The 24,851-nt window shown below is 43.5% G+C and overlaps 1 protein-coding gene across 1 annotated transcript in view; it reads left to right on the forward strand.

Moving 5' to 3' along the window:
- EXOC4 (exocyst complex component 4) overlaps window positions 1-24,851 on the forward strand; it is an 877,780-nt gene that overhangs the window by 512,398 nt on the left and 340,531 nt on the right. The window lies entirely within an intron of this gene.

Raw genomic sequence — 24,851 nt, forward strand, 5'->3', positions numbered from 1 at the left:
CCGCCCCAAGTACATTCCACTAGGAATTCTTAAACCTCGACTCTCTTCTAAAGGAGCTGTGGTGGCCCAGTGGTAAGAAGCTGCGTAATCTCAAAGAAAAGTGGTTTGAACCCACCAGTTGACCCTTGGGAGAAGGATAGGTAGTCTCCTCCCCTGTGATTAACTGCCTCTGAAAACCAGGTAGAAGGTCAGCTGTGGATCGGAGCAGCCTGGATGCCACACAACAACAACAACAACGTCTTCTGAATAATACAAGGACAATGGCCGTCACCCTGACGAGGACACTGAGGGCCGGCGATAGACACTGACTATCACTGAAGAGTAAGAAATGCAAGCACAGGAATCTTCTACACCCACGGGGAGGGAGCCTTCCCTGGAGCTGCTTGCTACCACCAGTTCTCAAGTGTGGCCTCCAGAGCTGGGAGAGAAGACATTCGTTTACTTGAAAGCCACCCCCTTGTGGCATTGCTGTCACAGCAGCACAAGGAAGCCGATCCAGGGCTACTAAGAGAGGACAGATTTTCTGATGTGGGTTTTTCTATAATGACATATTCAGAATTGAAAGTGAAGCGCTGCTTTGTGTGGCCAGAATCTACCTACTTACTTATCACTGGTCGTTGAATCAAAATTCTGCGAGAGCAAAAAATCCCGTCAGCCAAGGCCTGCCGGTGGGGCCAGGGCAAACTTCAGTCCAGTGGTCCTTCCGGCATTACTGAGGGAGTGTGCCCACCTCCAGGGAGTCTTGAAAGGCTTTCTCAAGCTTTCCTGGTGTCATTCATCCAGTTTTGCAGGCTTCGTGGTTATGTTTTGGTGCCCCATGCTGTTCAGAGAGTTCGTGTGCCAGCTCCATGGCACATGACAACATAAACAGCAATCCATGGACTCAGCGTCGTCATAAATACTGCACACCAAAGTCTTCACAAGCTGCTTTCAAATTGGTCCCAACTCTGGATGACCCGTCTCTTCCAGAGTAGAATGTGTCCCAGAAGCGTTTCTACTTTTAAAAAAGAATTTATGGTTTGCGTAGTCAGTTAGTTGTGGTTGACAGTGTACACGTGAGGGCACCCAGAAGCGCAGATTTCTCCCTGGAAGACTCAGGGACAGCGTGCTCAGGCTGTTCTCCCTGTCCCTTCCCCTTTCACGTAAACTCACTGCCCTTTAAAATCTGTCTAATCTTTCACGTTGCTGTACAGTTTGATCCCACATGACTAGAGCTTAAAAGAGCATGATGCAATCTTACTGTGTTTTTCATTACAGATTTTTGTTCAACCTCTTATTCAAATGAGTCTTCTTTTTCTAAACTCCATACTCATGTTTCTAATGGTAATTTTAAAAAATCAAAATGCTTACAATCAACTTTTAGAATTCTCTTTTCTAAGTGCTTCTGTAAAGTCAAGACAGAGAATCCCCATTATAGGATAAACTCTTGGTCGAAAGAATAAGATTAATCTAGACACCTCCCAGGAAAGGTAGAAAGGTGTGGGCCTATAGAAATGGTAACACCCAGCTATCTAATGAAGTCTCTACAAAGTTAGGCTTGTGCTAGAATTAGAATTAGGTGAAGGAAGTAAAATATCCAGTCCTTTGGCCAGGTAGCAATGTGGTTTTGATTTACGGTTATCCTGATATTGCTGCTCTACTTAACAACCACAAAGCCAGAAAGGTTCTAGAAAAGAAAAAGCCTGCAAAACCAAAAGACACGTTATATATTCCAGAGGCAGCGGAAACAGCTTCCTGGTGACCTCCTTTCTGACCCATCCCACAAATGAGCTGATTGGAAACAGGGCAATAATTGATGGTGACAATAATGGCAGTCTTGTTAAGTGGATTGAAATGGTAGTGTCCACCCGAACAACAGCCTGATGGGAAAAATCGGAGGTGAGAGGGTGGGAGCCTCAAGTGCCATGTCTTTTTTTATTTACCCCCCTCTTTTTTTTTAATTTTAATGAAAGTTTACAGAGACTTTGGATTTTCATTCATTCATTGTTGCACACTTTCCTCCCTGCCCACCCCTCCCTCCCAGTTCGCTTTTCTCTTTGAAAAGTAAAAAAACAAAACAAAACAAAAAAAAAACATAAAATTAAAAATTCATTATTATACAATCCACCACCACCACTCCCAGTCCTCTCCACTGTGCAGCTTTTATTCTGGACTCTTGTCATGACAGTAATACCTAATCATATATTCCTTCTAAACAGTTCTCTCCGTCATCTCTTTCAGTGCAGTATACATTAATTATCCCCTCTTAGTTTCCCCCCAACTCCGATGTCAGACCTGCTTTATAACAGTGGCACTATGCAGTATTTGTCCTCTTGCGACTGAGACATTTCACTCAGCATGATGTCCTCCAGGAAGTACGATGTTTTAACTATTGCCTTTGATGGCGGCCTTTGTTGAAATGACCCAAGCTCCCCTTGTTCATTGTAAACAGATGATTGATGAAATGGTGCTGCCCAATCTGCTGAGTAGAGGGGTAGGAAAGAAAGTTTTTTGCTGTAAATAAGTCAGTTTGGTGGGATACCAGCTGTTTCAGACCTGGTAGTTCGAAATTATCTTTTGCATGGCTATTTGGATGTGCTTAGTCTTTATAAAACCATTAGTCTTATCTCTTCTGCTGCCTCCTCGCCCGTTCCTTCTGTCTGTTATGTTCTGAATAATAGAAAACAACACAGAACGAGACAAGCTCCTGGCCTCCTGGGGCATGTTGTTCAAAATGTGAGAGTCCAGTAAACAATGTGAAAGAAGTATCCAAAGATGCCAATATTAAACTATGTGAAATTATGTGTTCCCCCCCCTTCCTTAAGCTTTATCTGAATTAACTCACATAAAAACAGATTATGACTAATTGGAAGAGTTTCAGTCACCTGACGTACCAACCTCACATCAGTATTGTAAGAATCCATGGACTTGGATGGTCAACTCCTGATTAAAGTATTATCAAAATCAGGAATGCAAGTTTTAAAAACATAAAGTAGCTATATATATTTTTTTAATGGCATGTACCTATTTTTTTTTCTCTTAGTACTTTTCCTTGTTGCTGCTGCTGTTGTTGTTGTTGTTATGTGCCATCGAGTGACCTGCAGGTCGTAGCGACCCTGTGTACAGTAGCTCTGAGTCCTGTCCTCTCCTGAGCCAGTCTCACTTTCTGGCACAGCTACCCCCATTACCCAGTCACTGACTCCCAGGTCTTCCTTTCTTGTACTGCCCCTCCACCACCCAAAAATGATGTGCTTCTCCAGGGACTGGGCCCTTCTTACCAAGTCTAAAACGCTTTCATCCACATTTAGTCATCATTTGCTAAGTATTTAGTGTTTGCCAGCCTCACGACTCTGCTGTGGAAATCTTGTCATACCCTTTTGAGACTTTCTTTTGAACTTCTGATTTCTCATAATACTGTGAAATGACAGAAACAAACTTTGTCATACTATAAGCGAGAGTGTTTTTTGCCTCTATTCCCTTTCCCCGAACATGTTACGTATCCATCATTTCAAATGTAAAGTTTAATTGTATTGTTTCAGTGAAACCTCAAGATGATATTTTTTTCTCCTTTTTTCTCCCACCCAGTGTTATTCCCCCCCCTTTTTCTCTAAATGGAGCTGGTGACAGAGGAATATAGCAATTTCAAATAAATCTTAGAATCAAAAAAAGAAAAGAAATGCCGAAGTTGACAACTTTTTAAAAGGGCTGTTTTACCAACTCTACAATTGACATTCTGTCACTGCTCTGACTTTATTTCATTTCTGCTCAACTCAATATATGGATTTTTATACAAACCATTTACCAAGCACCAGACAATAGCGCCTTTGGCAGATCAGATTTGTGCAGGTAGATAGTTTGTTACCCTCAAGAGAGGGTCATTGTATCCATGGAACAGCTTCCCTTAGCAGCTCAGGGTGAGAATCAGTGACACCAAAAAACTCAAATTATTGATGGGAGCATCCCAAGTGCTAGGAAGAACTGAAAATGAAACCTTTTCACCCTGTGCCGTCGTTATCACATTATGCAGGGAGATGGTGATGGGTCATGAATTGGTTTTCTATTTTATTTACACAGTACCTTTCATGATAAGTCTTCATGGCTTTGTTGTTGGTTTTAGTTTCATACTTTGGACATGTTGTAATGAGGGAGAGGTCCTTGGAGAAGGACATCATGCTTGGGAGGGTGGAGGGACGGCGCAAGAGGGGAAGGCCCTCTATGAGGTGGATTGATTCAGTGGCTGGGGTAATCGGGATGGGAGTGTCAGAGACAGTGCGATTGGCACAGGACAGAGCAGAGTTTAGAGCTGTTGTACACAGGGTCGCTGTGAGTCTCAAGCGACTTGATGGCACATAACAACAACAACAACAGTGATAAGAGACTGAAACTTCAAGTGATTTCCAGTTGTTTATGTTAGACTCTATTAATTAAAAAAATTACAGTGCAGTTTGTGTACCCTTTCCTGAAACTCAAGAATGTCATGGCATCCCTGTTTTTCCTCTGTTGATATTACAAAAAGTTTTGACATTTTAGGATGAAGTGGACCCCACATCACACTTCTTTGTCAGTGTTTCTGGAGGAGTATAGTTGAGTGATAATTGACACCTTTAAAGCCCCCTTGCTCAGAATGCCTCATCCTGTCCTTAACTTTCCCCAGACTTGATGTGGCTCTGGTGACTGGATGGTAAAGAGTTGCACTGGCAACCCAAAGGCTCACAGTTTGAGTCCCCAAGCTGCTTCTCATGATCTCCTGTGCGGTTTACTGCTTCTACAAACTGCTGGAAGGTCATCTCTGAGCTGGTTCTGACTTGATGGTACACAACAAGGATGTGAAGACCATCAGTTGAAGCTTTGGTGTAACCAGTGCATTCACACTTCTGTAAAGTAGTTCGTACTGACATGGTTTATGAACCTGTCTGTTGACTCCCAAGTTGCTCCCCAGTGCTTAACTGTTCCCTAGTTCTCTAACTTGTCTTTGTTCCAAAAGAAATTGAATCCATTACAGTAGAAGACTGTCTACCACTTCCGTTAAATGTGATATTAGGTTCTTTACCTTTTGGTTTGGTCCGGATCTCTTCCATCGTTTTTAAAAGTCCTATAACCTCCCCCATAGATTTACGAGTGGAGACCCTCTGCAGGCTGTTCCCCTAACATGTTGTTGTTGTTGTGTGCCCTCAAGTCAGAACTGACTCATAGCTGACTCTCCTGTGGGTTTTCAGAGGCAGTAAATCACATGGGAGGAAAGTGTCCGTCCTTCTCCCATGGAGAAGTAGGTGGATTCAAACTGAGTGCCTTGGGGATTGCAGTTCAGATTCTTAACACAAGGCCACTAGACCTCCCTATCCCTCTTTATCTCAAAACTCTTACTTTATCTTCTTCTCTTCCTTTCTTCCTTTTTTGAGACATGCATTCTCTTCCTCCAGGTCAGCCTTGTTACTGTTATTGTTTTATACTGTAGAATTGGATCCAACCTATAGCTGACCCTCTGGTGGGTTTTCGGAGGCTGTTAATCACATGGGAGGTTAGATCGTCCATCATTCTTTAGTGGAGCAGCCCGTGGCCTTGAACCTCGTGCCTTTGGAATTGCAGCACAGCTTCTGGTCACTAGGTCACCACATCTTCCTGTATCAGCCCTGGTTCCGCATTTGTGATTTAGAGTATGTCTTCTCCCAAAGCGCCATTATGCCTCACTTACTCCAATCCAGCCCTCTCAGTATCCTCTGGTTTATTTTTCTCTACCTCATGCCAGGAAAGGTAGAGGGTCAGTGAAAGAGAGGAAGACCCTCAAAGAGATGGACTCACACAGTGACCACAGCGACGGGCTGGGGCATGCCAGAGATCATGAGAATGGCACAGGATAGCACAGGGTTCCAATACATTATTCATAGATGCACTATGATGATTCATCACAGCTAATAGTAATAGAACAAATCATTCCCTTTCTTTCTACACCAATTTCATTGAAAGAGGATGGTCGTTATGTACCATTGAAGTGATTCCAACTCGAAGAGACCTTGTGCACAGAGGGGAATATGTACTTACTACCTTGATTCTCTACTTCACTACTTCTACCTTTCCTATTGAAAATTTCCCTGAGATAGAAGTTTGTTTAAAATAGTAGTTCTTGATCCTAGATGACATCAAAATCATCTGAATGACTTTTAAAAACTGCCAGTGCCTGGGCACCTGTTAAACAAAAATTGATTTTAAAAGATCAATGAATGCAGTGCCTTTCCACTGACAACTTAAAAATCTTCCATAGATGAGAACCACTGGTATAAATAGTCACTATGTTAAAATAGAACCTCTAAAATAGTTGTGCTGCGGACCTCTCCAAAGTTCTGAAGAGCAGTGATGTCATTATGGAGACTAAGCTGCACCAGATACAGGCCATGGTCTTTGCAGTCACTTGCTATATGCATCAGAAAGCTGGACAATGAAGAAGAGTATTGAATATGCCGTGAACTGCTAAGAAAACAGATTCATCCCGGAGAGGGTTAAACCAGGCTGCTCCTTGGAGGCAAGGATTCTGAGGCTTCATCTGACATACTTTGGGCATGTTGTAAGGCGGGACCGGTCCTTGGAGAAGGACGTCATGCTTGGGAGGGTGGAGGGACAGCACAGGAGAGGAAGACCCTCGATGAGATGGATTGATTCAGTGACTGGGGTAATGGGGGTAAGTGTGTCAGAGACAGTGAGATTGGCTCAAGATAGAGCTGGGTTTACCTATGCTACTCGACAGCACATAACAACAACAAACAGGTGTTAAATCAGACAGATTTTTCTCCCCAGGATTTTATCTTCTTTGTCTGTTGGTTCTTTCAAAGCAGGTGGTCACCTCATCCCTGAGCCTATAGACATCTAATTAAAACCCTGTATTGTGTTCTCTTGCGGGGGTGTGTGGAGGGGGGGTGCCTCTTTTGATTCCTCTCTCTTCTTTTAAATACCACTTCTATCCAAATCACTCACCGGCTGCTCTTTCTACGCCATGTGTCTGGATTAGTGATCGTATCTCCCTTCCTTACCGTTAATACTCACCATTCCATCCGCCTCTATATCCCCGCACCCAGATCCTTCACCGTCAGCTTAGTCACAGGCGTACATTTCTACTGAAGGGCTGATCTTCCTGCCGAAACCAATTTTGTTTTTTCTTCTACTTTCTGTTCAAAGCTTCTGCCATACATTTCCAATGTATCTTCCTTTTGTCCTTTGTTTCTAAGTCCTACGGATTCCATCCTGAGAATTGTTCTTTAATTTGTTATCCACTTACTATTTTCACAGCCATTAAACTAGTTCTGACTATATGTGGACAAGTACCACAGTGGATGAGCTGGACTTGACTGTATCCTGCACGGTGCTGTTGTATTACTGCTCAAGGAGAGCCTGGGCTTCTGACTGCCCTCCTCCCTCCAGGGCTCCCCTCACTGATCATCGACAAGGAACCCAAAATTCCAAGCACTTGGTAATAAGCCTCTGCCCACATGCTCATCTCACTCCCATTTCTCTTTCCACAAAGTCCATGTTTCAGCCACAACAAACTGCTTCCTGTTCCCCAAACAGCCTTTAAAACTCACCCCCTTCCTCCCTGGCATTTCTTTTCTGGTATAAATATTCTTCTGCCTTATAATGCTTTTTGTTGTAAAATCCTTAGGAATATTTTTGTGAATAATATTGTAGGCTACACATATCTTTCTTTGTGCTCTTTGACTTCCAGATCCAATAAGAAAGTGGTTGTTTCAGGTTTGTGCTCACTTTGCCGTCATTTAACCCAAGAGAGACAGAGACACACGGGGGGGGGGGGGGGGGGGGGGGGGGGGGGGGGGGGGGGGGGAGGGAGGGGGGGGGCGGGGGGGGGGGAAGGGAGAGAAAGAGAGGGAGAGTGTAAGTGTGTGTGTGTGTGTGTGTGTGTGTTAGTTGATGACTGGGGCTGCATATGGCAGCCTGGGACGCAGTGCAGCCAAATGGCTTTGTTCTTAAATCATAAGGTAAAGATAAGGGCTTTGTATTTTGTGCTACACACAATGCCTATCTTTTTTTTTTTAATCCTGTTAGTCTTTTTTTCTTTCTTTTTTTTAAATTTTTTGGTTTCACAGTGCTTTTATTTTTCTTCTATTATTTACAAAACTCGAATACACATTCAAACACATTCTTTGAATTTCCCTCACCCCTCCATCAAATTGTACAACCTAATGCCTATCCTTATTGAAGACCAGGATCCGTCCTTAGAGACTATCTTTGAATTAGGCTATAAATATGTATAACAATTTTGCCACTACAGCGTTGTTTACCTGCACAGTTCTGTGAGTCTGGTTGTGTTCATCAAGCTGTGCGGCCATCTATTTTCAAATCCACCGCCATGAATAGAACTCAGCAAAGACTGGGCAGAGACTCCCGTGTTCTCCACCTTCCACCCAGGGAAGCACTGAACTTAATGTTTAGATATTTGCTTATTCTAGATCAATGAGACCATACAATATCTGTCCTTGAGCATCTGGCTTCTTTTAATTAGCATAATATTTTCATAATGCAGGAAGCAGTCCTCAGAATAGAGCAAGGAAGCACTGCATGGTCAAAAATTGGGACAGGAGTGCATCAGGGATGTGTCCTGTCTCCATATCTCTTTAATCTGTATGCAGAACAGATCATTCAGGAGACTGGACTATATGAGAAGGGATGTGGCAGATGACACAACCTTGTTTGGTGAAACTGAGGACTACACTGTAGTCTTCAATATGGACCGAAGCTCAACATCAAGAAAACGAAGATTCTCACCACTAGGCCAATTGGCACCAAGGTAGATGGAGACGATATTGAGGTTGTTAACAATTATAGCTTGCTCAGCTCCACAATCAACACTTCTGGCACCAGCAGTCAGAAAATCAAAAGACAAATTACATTAGGAAAATCTGCTGTCAGGGATCAGTCTGGAGACTAAGGTGTGCTTAATCCAGGCTATGATCTTTGCCAGTACTTGCTATGCGTCAGAGAGATGGACAGTGACTGAAGATGACAGAAGAAGAATTGATGCCTTTTGAATTGTGGTGTTGGAGAAGAGTCTTGAACATACCATGGACTGCCAAGAAAAGAAATAGGTCTCTCTTGGAGAGGGTGAAACCAAGTTTCTCCTCGAGGCTAGGATTTTGAAGCTCTGTCTCACATACTTTGGGCATGTGTCCAGGAAGGACTGATCTTCGGAGAAGGACATCGTGCTTGGAGTGGTGGAGGGACTGTGCAGAAGAGGAAGATCCCAGATGATTTGTCTTGATACTATAACTGGGGTAATGAGGGTAAGTGTGTCTGAGATAGTAAGAATGGCTCAGGATAGGGCAGGCTTCAGAGCTGTTGTATATAGCATCTTTATGAGTCTCATGTGACTCGACAGCACATAACAACGAACGTCCTTTTTCTTTAAGGCTCAGCAGTGTTCCACTAGATAATCCCGCTGTCGTTGAATGGATCCGGGCCCCTGGCATCCCTCTGTTGAGTTTCTGAGACTGTACATCTTCACGGGAGGAGACTGCCATCTTTCTCCCTCCAGGCAGCCAAGCCATCTTTTGTTTACTCATTCAGTTTACCCTGACAGACACTTGGGTTGTTTCCACCTTTTGTCAGCCAGGACCTTTTGATGAGATATGCCATTTGGCCTTTGAGTTCAGTGACAGAATAAATATACCAGAAAGTTTGGCCAGTGTACTTTTTGAGTCTTTTAACTTCGCATGCCTTCTGTTCCCTTCCGTTATTAAATCCAAATTGTCCTCATGCTATCTTGAAAGAGATGGGATTTCTCAGCAGTAGCAAATAACAGTGTCAATCTCCTTGATGCTCTTAATGACTCATTTGTAATGCTGGAAGACACATGAGGGCTGGAAAAATGGAATGTGCAGCACCATTACCTTTGTGGTTAGCATTGCTGGGAAACACGGCTGTGCTTAGTGCAACAGTTTAAAAGGCGAGAAGAATTCCTTTAACAGAATGAGCTTTATACTTGAGGGTGTGGATAATGGATCAACTAATGGCTTGTTGCTGTTTAAACTTGTGGCCAGGAGACCCTCTGCTGTGATTAACTTTCCGACTGGGCCAAGAAGTCGAGTTCATCCAGTCACTGTGGCCTCTGTTGTGTAGATAATTTTGACTCATTTTTGGTACTTCAATGGCACCATTTTCATAGACCATGATTTTAAGTGTTTTTGAAAATAACAATTTTAGAAGTTGTCCAGAGTATTAGTGAGACTTTTAAACCGGCTCATTCCAGTTCAACTCCCTGCCAAGAATGTGCATTTCTACCCGCATTATACTGAAGCTGTTGTTTTGTGGGTTTTTTTCCTTTGTTGTATACCATCAAATCAGATCCAACTGGCACAGGAGGACACTGCCCCTCCATCTCCAGCAGAGTATCTGGTGGATTCAAACCTTGCGCTTTTGGGATCGCAGCACAGTTTCTTGCCACTAGGCCACAAGGGCCTTCTTGAAGCTGTATTTTAACAAGATTCCTGGGTGATTCTTAGGTATAAGAATCTGTAGATCTGGAAGATTCACCTCGGAACCTTGTCAAACTGAACACTCTGATATCTGGGGTGTGAATGGAAATTCTTGGCAGGACCTCAAACCAGCAGCCCTGTCAACAGCAGCTCTGAACCTTGACCTCTACTGCCCCGTCCTCGTGCTGTCCTGCATGGCCCAGCCCATTGTTAAGGTCACTGCGTCAATCCACCTTCCTGAGGGGCTTTTCTCGCTCTGACCCGCCTTCTTCCCAGCATGAAGGCGTCCGAGTGTCCAAGCACTGCCTCCTCCTGGACGCATTCTCAATATATATGAGACACTTTCCCCGTTTGTTTTGCTTCTAACTGCTTCTAATTTGAGGGTAATATTGCTAACATCTCCTGAGCTGCTACAGAAGGAGACTTATGTGCTGTTCCTTTCATTCTACTTGAATTATTTCCCACATAGGAATATGTGAGCTCAGGTGGCGTCGTCTGCAGTGAGTTGCGCTACTAATTCAAAGCAGCGTCCCTTTGGTGGTTCAAATCCCCTGGAGGCTGTGTGGGAGAAATATGGACAGTCTTCTCCTGTGGTGATTGACAGCCTCAGAAAACTGATGCCAGGTCACTACGACCCGAAACCAGTTCGATTACAGTAGTTTTGTGAGGGAATATGCTCTCACACTCATTATCCTTCCCCTCCTTTATTTAGAGAATGATAGTTGTGTGGCGTCACACTGATTCCAGCTCCTGGGGCCCCGGAGGGGTTCTTGGGCTGCACTCTTTACAGAAACATAGCACTAGATCTTTTTCCTACATAGCTTCTGGTGATTTCGAACTACCAACCTTTTGGCTAGCAGCTGCGTACTTAACCACTATGCCACCAGTCACCTTTTAAATATAGAAAGTTGTTGTCAGGTACTGTCCAGTCAGTGTGACAGCCCTCGTACATTAGAACCCATTGCTGCTGGGCCCTGTGCCTTCGTCACACGTTACCCTGTGCCATCATCACACATTAGAACCCAACACTGCTGGGCCCTGTGCCATCGTCACACGTTACCCTGTGCCGTTGTCACACATTAGAACCCATCACTGCTGGGCCCTGTGCCATCGTCACACATTAGAACCCATCGCTGCTGGACCCTGTGCCATCATCACACGTTAGAACCCAGTGCTGATGGACCCTGTGCCATCATCACACATTACCTTGTGCCGTCGTCACACATTAGAACCCATCACTGCTGGACCCTGTGCCATCGTCACACTTTAGAACTCAACACTGTGGGACCCTGTGCCATCGTCCCACATTAGAGCCCATTGCTGCTGGGCCCTGTGGCATCGTCAGACGTTAGAGCCCAACACTGCTGGACCCTGTGGCATCGTCACACGTTAGAGCCCAACGCTGCTGGGCCCTGTGCCATTGTCACATATTAGAGCCCATCGCTGCTGGGCCCTGTTCCATCGTCACACATTACCCTGTGCCATCGTCACACGTTAGAGCCCAACACTGCTGGACCCTGTGCCATCGTCACACGTTAGAACCCATCGCTGCTGGACCCTGTGCCATCGTCACACACTACCCTGTGCCGTCATCACACGTTAGAACCCAACGCTGCTGGGCCCTGTACCATCGTCACAGTCCCAGCTGTTGCCCTTGTTGCTGTCACTGTGCCGGTCGGTCACTTCTTCCTCCTCCTCAGACTCCATCAGAGTCTCACTCGTCTTGTCTCTTAGGAACAATGTGGCTGCGGTGCCTTCAAGACAAACGTGTGTGTTCTTTGGACAGTCTTGTTGTTGCTGTTGTGTACCTGAGTTAGAACTGACTCGTCAGTAGCTGACCCCTAGCAGATTTTCAGAGGCAGTTAATCACTTGGGAGGAGATTGCCCATCGTTCTCCCACAGAGCTGTTGGTGGATTCGATCCACAGAGCTGTTGGTGGATTCGATCCATGTTCCTTTGGGTTGGCAGCACAATCCTTTATGACTAAGCCACCAGAGTTCCTTTGACAGTCCATAATATAATTTAATTTTTTTTTTTTTTGCCATCAAAGCCATCACTGCTTTTTCAGTCTTCCTTAATCGTTGTCACTGAAAAGGCCATGGCTTGAGTCAGCTAAACCTTATGCTTCAGAGAGACATCTTTTCCTGTTTGTGCTTCAATGAGGTCCTTTGCAGCACACTTTCCTAATGGAATAGCACATCCTTTGATTTCTCAACTGCTGTTTGTAGGTGTTCATTGCAGATCCTAGTAAAATGAACCCCTTTACATCACTTTTTTTCACCATTTATCATTATGTTGTTCATTATGTTGATAAGGAATATATTTCTTTAAATAGATAGCTTGTTTTAAGTGTTTGTAACTGTGGGAAAGAGTGAAACTAACTAGTCCATTTAGAGGCCAAAACAGAGTCTAAGATCCAGAAGTACATTCTAAACTATGAAGAATGATGTAAATGCAAATTATTTGTATAGTTCAAGAACTAACAGACCTAGCTTCACTGCCTTGTAAGAATACCTAACATAGAATAGGGTGTATACTTTTTAAAAAATTTTATTTTATTATTTTTCATAATCGGGATGGGTGTGTCAGAGGCAATGCGATTGGCACAGGATAGAGCAGGGTTTAGAGCTATTGTACATAGGGTCGCTATGAGTCGCAAGCGACTCGACGGCACATAACAACAGCCATCAAATTGGATCTGACTGGTACAGGAAGAGATTGTCCCTCCTTCTACAGCGGAGCATCTGGATTCGAACCACATACCTCTGAGATTGCAGTCCAGCTTCTAGCCACTAGGCTACCAGAGCTCTCCAAAGGGAGTACACTTTTCTAATACAGCTAAACACTAAAGACATTTTATAGAAGAACACCACTGAACTTGACGGTATTAACAGACCTTTCCTTTTTGTACAATGTATGCCCTACCATTTAATTTACCAAAAGCTCTTTTGAATATTATTTTCAATTGAGTTGTTGCCTTTATACAACATTACCCAGTACTGTACATCTTGTATCTATCATTAGATTTCGTCTGAAATGACCTTTTTTATTCCCTTTGTTAGAGAGTTAAGCCGTTTGCTTAGTGGAACTTCTTGTTGATTGCCTTTAAGTTGAGCACAACTCTTAGCAACTCTATGAACAAAAAGGCGTGAAGTCCCTCTACAACTATCAACATTCATCAAAGTTCATAGTTTCTAGAGACATGTTATTTAGGAAGTGGATTCTGCTCCTGCTTCCAAATGGTGAGAGTACTTACCATTTTTTGAGATGTTTGTCTCCTCTTTCATTATGTTGTGTTCCTGGATTAAAAGTCTACTTGTTTACTAAATTTATACGGCTTACAAACCTACTGTTTTCCTGGCGTGGGATACATTTTAAAGGAAGCTAGCAAGTGGAAAATATTGCCTCTATTGTGAAGCAGTTTACACATTTAGCTCTTGAATTTCACAGACCATTTGTTCAGGGCAAAGACTGGATATGTGCAAGCCACTGTGACGTGTTAGAATGATGCCCCAGCCTGGTCTCAGGAAGGATGCATCCTCACCAGTCCTTGAGAAGAGAGTTCATGTCCAGATGGTTTGGCTAGAGCATATGAGCCAAGAAAGGTATTAACACAAGAAAAAGACAGGCTATGTTGAATGAGCAGTTGGTACTTTAAACAGTATTTCTGTGTCTAAATTTTTATGGCCACTTTGCATTTCTTGTATGGCATTTTGGGCTGAAAATTGGTGAAGTCAGCAAAATATCCATGCCCTGCCCCTTTCCTGCTGAGAAATTATAATAATGTCATTTAACCTTTCTGTATCTTGTTGTTGTGTGCCTTCGAGTCAGAACCAACCCACAGCTCCCCTGATGCATTTTCAGAGGCAGTTCATCACATGGGAGGAGATGACCCATTGCCCATCCTTCTGTGGAGCCGCTGGTGGATTTGAACTGCGTGCCTTTGGAATTTCAGGGCAGCTTCTTACCACTAGACTCTGTGTCTTTGGTGTGTTTCCTCATCTATAGAAAGACCAGAATCATGGACGCTCCCCCATAAAGTAGCTGTTGGGTTGAAATGTTCCATTTAAAACTCTTAAAACTTACTTCTACTTAGGGATAAATTTGGCATCAAAGCCATATTTGGCTCCAATAATAACTATTGTTTTTATCTTTCTGACTCACATTGTTAACCCTGGTGCCCGATAGATGATGCTGTCACCCCGTCTTCAGAGAGCTGTGCTACTTAGCATACGCTTTGTGCTATCCTCATTTAATCCTTTTCTTCAATATCTGTGTTTTGAAAAATCAGAATTTCAAATGTAGCGATACCAAAGTTTTCTAAAATGAAGAATGAAGAGTTTTGAAAGCAAGTCTTAGCGGATAATTGAGATTTAACTTATAATGCTAAAACTTCGTTTTGAACCTTTTCAGATGGAAATCTTTCAGATATGTGGCAGTCGCTCTTGCCTCTAGCAGCTCTGACTAACCACTTTCTGATGATTCCCACATCTGTTGGTTGCTCCGTCTTAGCAGCAGATGGAACACGGCTGAGGAGGCTGCTGCAAAAGCAGTGACCACCTGAGAGCGTTAGGAGTGTGGTGGGAGAGCTTGCTGTTGATCATGCCGGAGAGGAAACCGGAGTCTCTGTTCAAGTTAAAGCAAAGAGTTTTTTATTGAAGGACTAAAACTAGTCCAACCAGGAACACAAGTTCCAAAAGTGAAAACAAGTGCTGTGAAGTAGAAGGAGACCAAGGTCTTTATAGAACAGAGCCGCAAGGGGTCAGCATCTTCTGTGGAGAATTTTGATCTGTTGACATTGCTACAAGTTCCTTATAAGTAATTCTTATCTGTTGAATTTTAGCTTTAAGGTTAGTTTTGAGAGTTAACCCAACTACAGTGTAGTCAGGAGTTGCCTCAGTCATGCTCACAAACAAAAATTTTTATTAGAATCTTGAGTTAATAAGACTATTATGTGAAATGACAAACAGAGGTAACTTCTGAGAAATAATCAAACTCACAAAATAGAGTCGAGGCAATCAGAAGCTCTCGCCATGCCAAGCATGCTGATTGTAAAGATTGAAAAGTAATACTTGTTATTCCACCCACCCCTTTTGATCAGTCATATCTGGAAAGATTAATTCATGGATCAGAATTCTAAGAGTACCTTCTTCTGCACGGATGTACTTCGCTTGAGTTGACTAGATGGTGCTTGTTTTAAGATAGGCATTTAAGACCAGGATCTCATCCTTGATTGAGAGTCAGGCACTATCTGTGTAGACTTCACACTGCCATCGATTGGATTTCAACTCTTGTCACCTTTGTGATGAGAGTGACCAACAAAAAACTGGATTTGAAAGAACAACTTGGCAGACAGGAAAATGTCTGGTCACTCTTCTGTTGTGATTGCGGTTGGCAGCTGTAGCCAGGCCCCATCTATTTGTTCTCATCTCAGGCTAGTGGAAGCTGCTTTGTGTGTGTGTGTGGTTCATGAATCCTTTGCGTTGATTATTTCCTTCAGTTCTTTTTTCACCTCTTCTTTGCTCTGAATGGGAAGAGGCCAATGATTGTATCTTAGAGGGCTGCTCACAAGCTTTTAAGAACTCAGTGGCTACAGAGTAAGTTCTTGAAGAGATATCGTTTGAGTCAATAAGACCACCCAGAGGTAGGAAATGACTATGGTTTTTATAACCCCATCTTATGCATGCTGTATAGGACCTTTTCAAGAAGCTACTTAAGACAATTTGCCACTTTCCAAGTCTTGATATATTGCTGAAACTGAGGAGGACCTGAAGCGCTTGCTGCAGAAGGTCAAGGACTACAGTCTTCAATGTAGATTAAAGCTCAATATCAAGAAAACAAAGATTCTCACCACTGGGCCAATTGGTAGCATCAGCATGGATGGTGAAGAGATTGAGACAGTCAAGTTTTCGTTTACTTGGCTCCACAGTCAACACTCTTGGTAATAGCAGCCAGGAAATCAGGGGATGAATTGCATTGGGAAAGTCAGCTGTGAGGGACCTCTCAAGAGTACTGAAGTGCAACAACATCAGGCTGGAGTCTTTGCAATCCAGGCTATAGTCTTTGCAATTACGTGCTATGCATCGGAGAGTTGGAAAGTGAATGGAGATAATAGAAAGAGATTGATGCCTTTGAGTTGTGGTGCTGGAGAAGAGTGTTGAATATATCGTGGACTGCTAGGAGAACAAACAGGTTTGTCCTGGAGAGGGTGAAGCTAGAATGTTCCCTGGAGTCAAGGATTTTGAAGCTTCATCTGACATGCTTTGGGCATGTTGCAAGTAGGGACTGGTCCTTGGAGAAGGACATCATGTTTGGGAGAGTGGAGGGACGATGCAGGAGAGGAAAACCCTCGATGAGATAGATAGATTCTGTGAGTGGAGTGGTGGGAATGAATATGTTTGAGACAGCGAGGTTGGCACAGGATAGAACAGTGTTTAGAGCTCTTGTACATAGGGTCACTGTAAGTCGCAGACGACTTGATGGCACATAACAACAACAACAAGCATTTTACATTTTTGGTGTAAATGTGCTTTTACAATAATGTATATAAAATGTTTTATAGTAGGCTTAAACATAGCTTAGATTGTGAGGATCATACTGTATTGTCCAGATTTTAGATCTATTATACATTGAGTAGCTATGAATTAGAGCTGCCTTTTCAACACCTGTCAACAATGGCTTGTATAATTAGAAAGAACTTAAAAGTGGCTATTGGTGTAACAAACCGTTGTTAAAGAGCACAAAAATGAAAACATAAATAATCAAAGTTGGAATTACACTTGGACTGCTTAATTAGATTTCCTTAATTTCTGAATTACAAGACAGAAAAAGTAATATGCAGATAATCTGTAGAACCCAAATTTGGCTGTGTATTTTGCAGACTGTTCTTTGAGAGAGTATGCCACATCAGTAGATATGACAAGTGGCTGAGATTCTGTTTGTCTATATATTTGATACGAGTCCTTGAAGGAAGTTCTGCATTCCTTCTAAACCTGACAGTTTCCATTTCCAAAGAATCTTCAAGCCAGTTCAAAACTTGCACATCTTGATTTCAACAAAATCCTATTAGAAAGCGCTGCAGGATTTGAAGTTGTATTTTGCTTAAATCAGTGTGTAACCTCTGCAACACAGATGTTCGCTTGTGATCACTGGGCTCAGTTTCTGGCCGTCTTCCGTCTGTGTATCCTAACACAGGAGACTGTAGCCACTTTTACAGTCAGCTACCTTCCTAATCACTTTCAAGTGACCAACTTTTATGTAAGTGATTATTCCCACTTTTATGGTCATAATTGACTCCCAAGTTTCAAGTACTGCCAGTAGGAGTGATTCATTCTTGGAACCAAACCAAACCAAATCCTTTCATAAATCTCGAACTTTATTCAAGCAGACAGAACTTAGATTCAAGAAGATTTTACCTTTGGAACTCCTGAGATTCTGTGGAATTAAATTAGCTCAGAATATAGATTTGGGTTCTCAGCTTCTCACAGAAACTTAAGACAAACTTAAGAGTCTCACTTCTGACACCAATAAATGTCAATGAACAAACTACAGTCTTCAAATTCAAACAAATAATTTTATTGAATGACTAATATAATAGGAATACAAGCCTCACAGAGTGAAGACAAGCACTTTAAAGTACAGAGAGACAAAGCTGTTTATACAACAGCACCACAAGTTATTAGTGTCTGCTGTGCAAGCATTGGATTGGTTGATATGTATACAAGTTGTTTACATATAAGTCTTATTGGTTGGATTAGAACTATGAAATTATCTTTGGAAACTGCCCAACCACATCACAGTCAGATGTTTCATAGAATATGCAAAGGAAAAAAAATGTATTGCCATCTTGAGCGAATCAATTCATCTTCTGAGAACCACAAACCGGAAGTAACTTGGAAAGTCAAACTGACATGGGGTGACACATATCAGTCATTAGTTGTAAAGTTTGAAACGTGTTCATTCAATACAAGGATGTATAGAGTGTGTCATATGATGGTTGTTGTTGTTCTGTTATGTTGTTATGTGCCGTCGAGTCATTTGCGACTCATAGCAATCCTATGTACAACAGCCCTAAACCCTGCTCTATCCTGCGCCAATCGCACTGCCTCTGACACAACCATCCCGATTACCCCAGTCACTGAATCAATCCACCTCATTTGGGTCTTCCCCTCCTGTGCTGTCCCTCCACCCTACCAAGCATGATGTCCCTCTCCAAGGACCTATCTCTGCTTACAACATGTCCAAAGTACGTCAGACGAAGCCCCAGAATCCTTGCCTCCAAGGAGTAGCCTGGTTTAACCCTCTCCAGGATGAATCTGTTTGTTTTCTTGGCAGTCCAGGGTACATTCAATACTCTTCTCCAACACCACAGCTCAAAGGCATCAGTTCTCCTTCTATCCTGCCTAGTCATTGTCCAACTCTCTGATGCATAACAAGTGATTGCAAAGACCATGGCCTGTATCAGGTGCATCTTAGTCTCCAGAGAGACACCGTTGCTCTTGCGTACTTTAGAGAGGTCCCTAACAGCAGACTTTCTCATCGCAATATGCTTTTTGATTTCCTGACTGCTGGTGCCAAGAGTGTTGACCGTGGAGCCGAGCAAACTGAAGCTGTGAACAATCTCAATCTCTTCACCATCCATCCTGATGCTACCAATTGGTCCAGTGGTGAGAATCTTTGTCTTCTTGACATTGAGCCTCAGTCCATGCTCAAGGCTGCAGTCCTTGACCATCTGCAGTAAGTGCATGAGGTCCTCCTCATTTTCAGCAAGCAGGGTTGCGTCATCTGCATAACGCACATTGTTAATAGATCTTCCACCAATTCTGACGCCACACTTCTCCTCATAGAGCCCAGCCTCCCGGATAATCTGCTCTGCATACAGGTTGAAAAGGTATGGAGATAGGACACATCCCTGGCATACACCCTTCCCAATTTTGAACCATGCAGTGTTGCCCTGTTCTATTCTGACGACTGCCTCTTGGTCCAAGTATAGGTTTCGCATTAGCACGATTAAATGTTCTGGGATTCCCATTCTTCTCAGAGTCAGCCACAGTTTGTTATGATCCACACAGTCAATCAATTAATAATTCATTAAATAGCATTGACCACAGGTTCAATCAGAAGATCAAAACCACTTAAAGGGGTGGGGGGGGTATGTGAAATACAAACACACATGTGCACACATCAATGGCATTTCTTCTAGAAATTTGACCTTCCGTGACTGTTTCTGACTCATTGCTGTCAAATCAGAGCGTGTTATGTCTTGCCGTGCAGTGGGTTGCCGGGCAGTAAATCACACAAAAGATTGCCCGTCTTTCCCCACAAAGCAGCTGGTGGGTCTGATTAATCCTTCTTTGGAGCCGTTGCCTTTATGTTGAAGCCTGGCTGGACAGAAGTCTTTCAGGAAAGAAGGACAATAGAAAATCAGGAGGAGAAATGACAAGCTGGTACCAACAGGAATGAACTATCATTGAGTCAGTTCTCACTGCCTCCATCCTAAATGATACCGGGGCTCTCACCTGAGTACCTTAGGTGCGCCTGATCATCATTCACCTGGCTGAATAGTAGGAGGAGCTAGAGGAGCGCGTGCAGGTCAGTTAGTAGTAGACCCAGGTGCTACTCCATTCCAAAGAGGTGAGGCAGCAGGTAGAAACATTAAAGACTTGATTGGATGAATGGAGGGAAAAAACATGGTGACTGCTGCTCCAAATTCTCTTCCCTTCTTGCCCTTAAATCTCAAGCTGAATGCGGGGACCACAGTAACTGGGAGCATATTGGGATGGGAGTGCTTTAATTGAGTTCAGCATGGCCATGTTGACATAATACAAAGCCAATTTAACGACAAGTTAGTGCTCTGCATAACTTCTTTATCATTTCTAAAAAGATAGTTTTCTAAATCTTTGCATAAGATTTAAATTTTCCAACCTTTGCATAAGATTTCAATTATAAAATTCTAGACACAGCGAATGTATCTAATAGTATGATGAATGTTAATGTGGGACTGACAGTCCCATACCATGGTTCATTGTATTTTTTAAAGTATAAGGTTCTACTGTGGAAAAATTTGGGCTATCTGGTGGTCAAGTTCATGAAAAGTAGTGCTGCTATCCCAGAGGCCTTGTCTCTCTGGCCATTGGAATCCACCAGACGGTCTCCTCCCAGGCACTTCACAGCTTTGCAAACTCCTGACTTGGTGACAGTGAATTTCACAAAGTTAGGGTACCGGCAGTCATCAAATTATGAGTGAGTGCTGATCCTAAATCTGCCTTTAAGTCCAATTTGTATGTAACTCAGACAGTTAGGTATATTTTTATGTCTGCTGTCAGCTAATCAAGTGTTGTAGTATATAGTGTGCCTTTGTAGACATGTCGGGGTTGTTAAGTGCCGTCGAGTTGAGTATGGCCCTGTGAACAACAGATCTGAGTCCTGTCCTATTACTTGCCATCTTCACACTTCCTGACACATGAGAGCCCATTGTGGTAACAACCGTGTCAATGACTGGACTCTATGAAGAAGAATGTTTATATACATAGAACACATTAAAGAAGCACTTACAGATAAATGAAAATATCTTTAACACAGTCATACTGCATTAATAGTAATGTTCTAGTGGATGTAGCAAAGTACTATTTGTTATACCTCAAAGTTCTAATAAAATAGGCTTCACCGGGGTGGGTTCAGAACTATGCACTGTGTGTAAGTTAGATATTTGAAACCTGGTGTCTTTATGTAAATAGTCCTCTTAAAAAGTGTCATCTTCAATTTATGACATCACGTCTGTGATAATAGTCCATGTTATAATGTAATTTGACTCCGTGAATTAACATTGGCAAGCAGGAAGATACAGTAAGCATAGTAATAACCAGTAGTCCTTTCTCCCTCCTGTAACTACGAAATAAAACTCCACTGGGATTAAAAAAAAAAAAATTAGAACTTGACAGGAAGAGTTGATATGCATTAGCTTGTACCCTGTAAGCAACGACTCGGCCTATGGCCCTTCGAAAATGCTTGGGCCATGAAATTTCCAATTATTCACACATTTTCTGTCTAAGTGTCTGCATGGACATTAGCATGTCTATTAACAGTAAGCCCTGTTCCCTAGACTTCAGCCCTTGACCCGTTATTACCTGCTGGGAGAGTGGTAAGCATGCTCTGGAAATACAGTCCACTTTCATCGACAGAGTCAAACTTATCAAGAGAGTCTCTGTTTAAAATTTTGTATACAGCTTTTCTGGAATCACTCAAAGCAATTTGATGACGTTGTTGGTTGTCAGTCATCAGATATAATCTTCTTTTTCATGACAGTACAAAACATTTGGAAAACACACATCTCAGCAAACTGTTTTTCCTGCTGATGACAATGTGCTCTTCTGATTAACACTGTTTGGAAAGGGTCATCTTCTCTAAGAACATACTCTTACCTGGAGCAGTTCCATCTTACTTAGAGCAGTTCCGTCACACTCTGCTGTAGAAGGTTTCCCATGTCGTTCCATTTGATCCCATCGGGTTGATGACCTGGTGGGTAGTAGGCGGAACTACAGCCACCCTGGGGTGTTAGCTGAGGAAATGCAGGCCGGGGGCTGTTAGGGGGGCAGCCTGTCAAGCCTGCAGTCCGATTCCTAACTCCCTACCAACACCCCTTCTTCCCAGAGGCCGTGTCTTTATCTTGTTTTTCTCTCTTCAAGGTGAGGTGTTCAAGGAAGGGGCCTCTTTCTTGCCCAACAGGTGCCACTCTGATTGGTTTAGGCCTGTGCACCCAGGATGCCCCTAGAAGGTGAGGATGGTGAAACTTCGTCCAATACTCTCATCCAATACCCTTTGGGCATGTTGTCAGGAGGGAGCAGTCCTGGAGATAAGATGCCATGCTGGGAAAGGTGGAAAGTCAGGAGAAGAGAGGAAGCCCTCGGCAGCATCATCCCTGACACAGTGGCACTAGCACTGGGCCCGGGCAGGACATAGGGCAAGGCTCGCACCTGTTGCTTGTAGGGTCGCTGTGAGTCAGAGTCGACGCGCAGGCACCTAGCAGCAAGGGCAGTCGAGCTGATGGTGTTTCCTTCGCAGTGATGACTTGGAGCCTGGGAAGTAATCGCGTTCTGGTCAGCGAACATAAGAAACGCTCTTTGGGGAAAGGGTCTCTCTGATTAAAAGCTATGCAGAGAAGGGGTCCCATTTGTTTCTGTCAACAGTGTCAGGTATACATATGTTACCTTGAACTGGGGCAGCCATTTTTCAACCAAGAAGGGACAAGCCTGTGATGATGAACAAATAAAAAGAAAGAAAAAGGAAAGACCCTGTGTCCTTAGTGGTGTTTTAGAGGCGTTGCATAAACTCATCATGAAACTACTCTGCCTTTGGGATTTTTGTCCTGACTGCTGGTGGTGGGTGTTGTTGCTTCATCTCCTTGTGGTGGATTACCATTTAGAAGGCTTTAGAAGCTCTTCTCTGATGCTTTTGTAACTACACTTCCTGACCTCTCTTGAAACATAGGTCATTTACCTAATTAGGCTCTTCCCTCGCCAGATGTGGAGTTCCTCGGATGACGTGCAAATTCTCATTGCAGCCAGTAATGCAAAGGGCTGGGCACTCCACCACTGACCAAAAGGATGACAGTTCTAGTTTCCTCAGAAGCACCTCCAAAGAAAGGCCTGGCAATCTACTTCTGGAAAAGCCGCCTTTGAAAGCCAATGGAGCATCGTTTCACGCTAACACTCGGGGTCACCATGAGTTAGAATTGACTCAGTGACAGCTGAATCGCTTCTGTGGTTTATTTGGAAGCAGGAGTGAGTGTTGGTGTGAAAGTTGTTTGTTGTCGCTTGCTTGCTTTTTTCTGGCCAGCATGGAGATTGGGGATTTTTTCTTCTTTTTAATAACAGTATTATAGGTCATTATCATTGTTGTTAGCCTGAGGTAATCATAACCTTCACAGCCTTCATACTCCTCTCTGTCCTTATATATTGGGCTCGTCAGTTCTCTGTGTGTGTTGTTATTGTGTCCCATCGAGTCAGAACTGACCTATAGCTGACCCACAGGTTTTCAGAGGTCATATAAATCTCTCAGGAGGAGATCGCCCATTTTTCTTCCACAGCAGCTGGTGGATTCGAACCATGCGCTTTTTATTGGCAGCACAACTCCTTAACTATATCACCAGAGCCCCTGGTCTGTTCTTTTTTATTATTATTATTATTTTCATTATTTCTGGAAGCCCAGCTCAAACCCAGCTTCACCGGATCTTCATTCAGTACTGTCAGTACCAAGCTCTCTCTGTCCAAATCCTTTCTGTTTAAAATAGCTAGAATGTTGTCTAGTTCTTAAAACCTACTTCACCAATTCGTTTTCTGTTACTCTTCAAACAGTCCCGATTGAAACAGTCACATACATAGTAAATAGTGGAGATAGAGCTTAAATTGAGGTCATCTGGCACCAAAATATTTTCCTGTGTGGAGAGTCAGAGGTTCGGGACTCCTCCCTCCACCCCAGCCCTCTCTGCTGGCCTGAGTCTCACTTGACAAATGTTTTTAAGATGCAACTTAAGGGAGGAACTTTTCAAAAAAATGTACCCCCTCTTTTCTGTCTTTGTAACTCTTGTTCCTCTCTTAATCACACTGCATCACAGTTATCTAAGCGCCCTCCTCCACTGGAGACCGTGGTCCTGGTAGAGAAAGCCCGGTCACGTGCCTCTCTGTCCATGGTCTGGGATGTGCCAGGCCTGCAGCAGGTGTTTCTTGAACCTCTGACACATTGTCCTCTTACCCCAGCCCAGCTGTTCCCACAGCTCACCACTGCATTTGGGATTAATCAGTCCACCATCCTAAAGACGCCTTTCTGCTTTCATTTCTGAGACTGGACTGTCCTGCACCAACATTCACTAAAGTGAACATAAGCCCCCATTACGGATGAGTCCCTGTGGTGTTGTCTGCTGCTCCACACACCGTCATGCGGAGGACGGTGGGACCTGCCTGTCCAATGCTTCCCGACCACTTCTTTGCCTTTTGCTGATAAGGGCACGTGATCTATTTCTGTCTTCTACCAGCTGAATACAGTGGTTCCCATACAGACTGATGATGCTAAATTCATAGAAATTTGCTCGCCTTTTCATCATATGCCCCTCCATTAGTCTGTAGGCCTGTCATGTTAGAGTTGACGTGGCTTTGTTGTCATGATGTCCATTCAGGGGACCCAGCTGCTTCTGCTGCACTCAATGCAGCGTCTCTGCTCATGAGTCCCCCATAATTCAGTGCAACATCAGTGCAGCATCTCTGCTCGTGTGTCCCCCATAACTCAGTGCAGCGTCTCTGCTCGTCTGTCCCCCATAACTCAGTGCAGCGTCTCTGCTCGTGTGTCCCCCATAACTCAGTGCAGCGTGTCTGCTCGTGTGTCCCCCGTAACTCAGTGCAGCGT

Source organism: Elephantulus edwardii, unplaced genomic scaffold (genome assembly GCF_000299155.1).
Source record: "Elephantulus edwardii isolate Elephantulus edwardi_28Jun2011 unplaced genomic scaffold, EleEdw1.0 scaffold00055, whole genome shotgun sequence".
Taxonomy (NCBI): domain Eukaryota; kingdom Metazoa; phylum Chordata; class Mammalia; order Macroscelidea; family Macroscelididae; genus Elephantulus; species Elephantulus edwardii.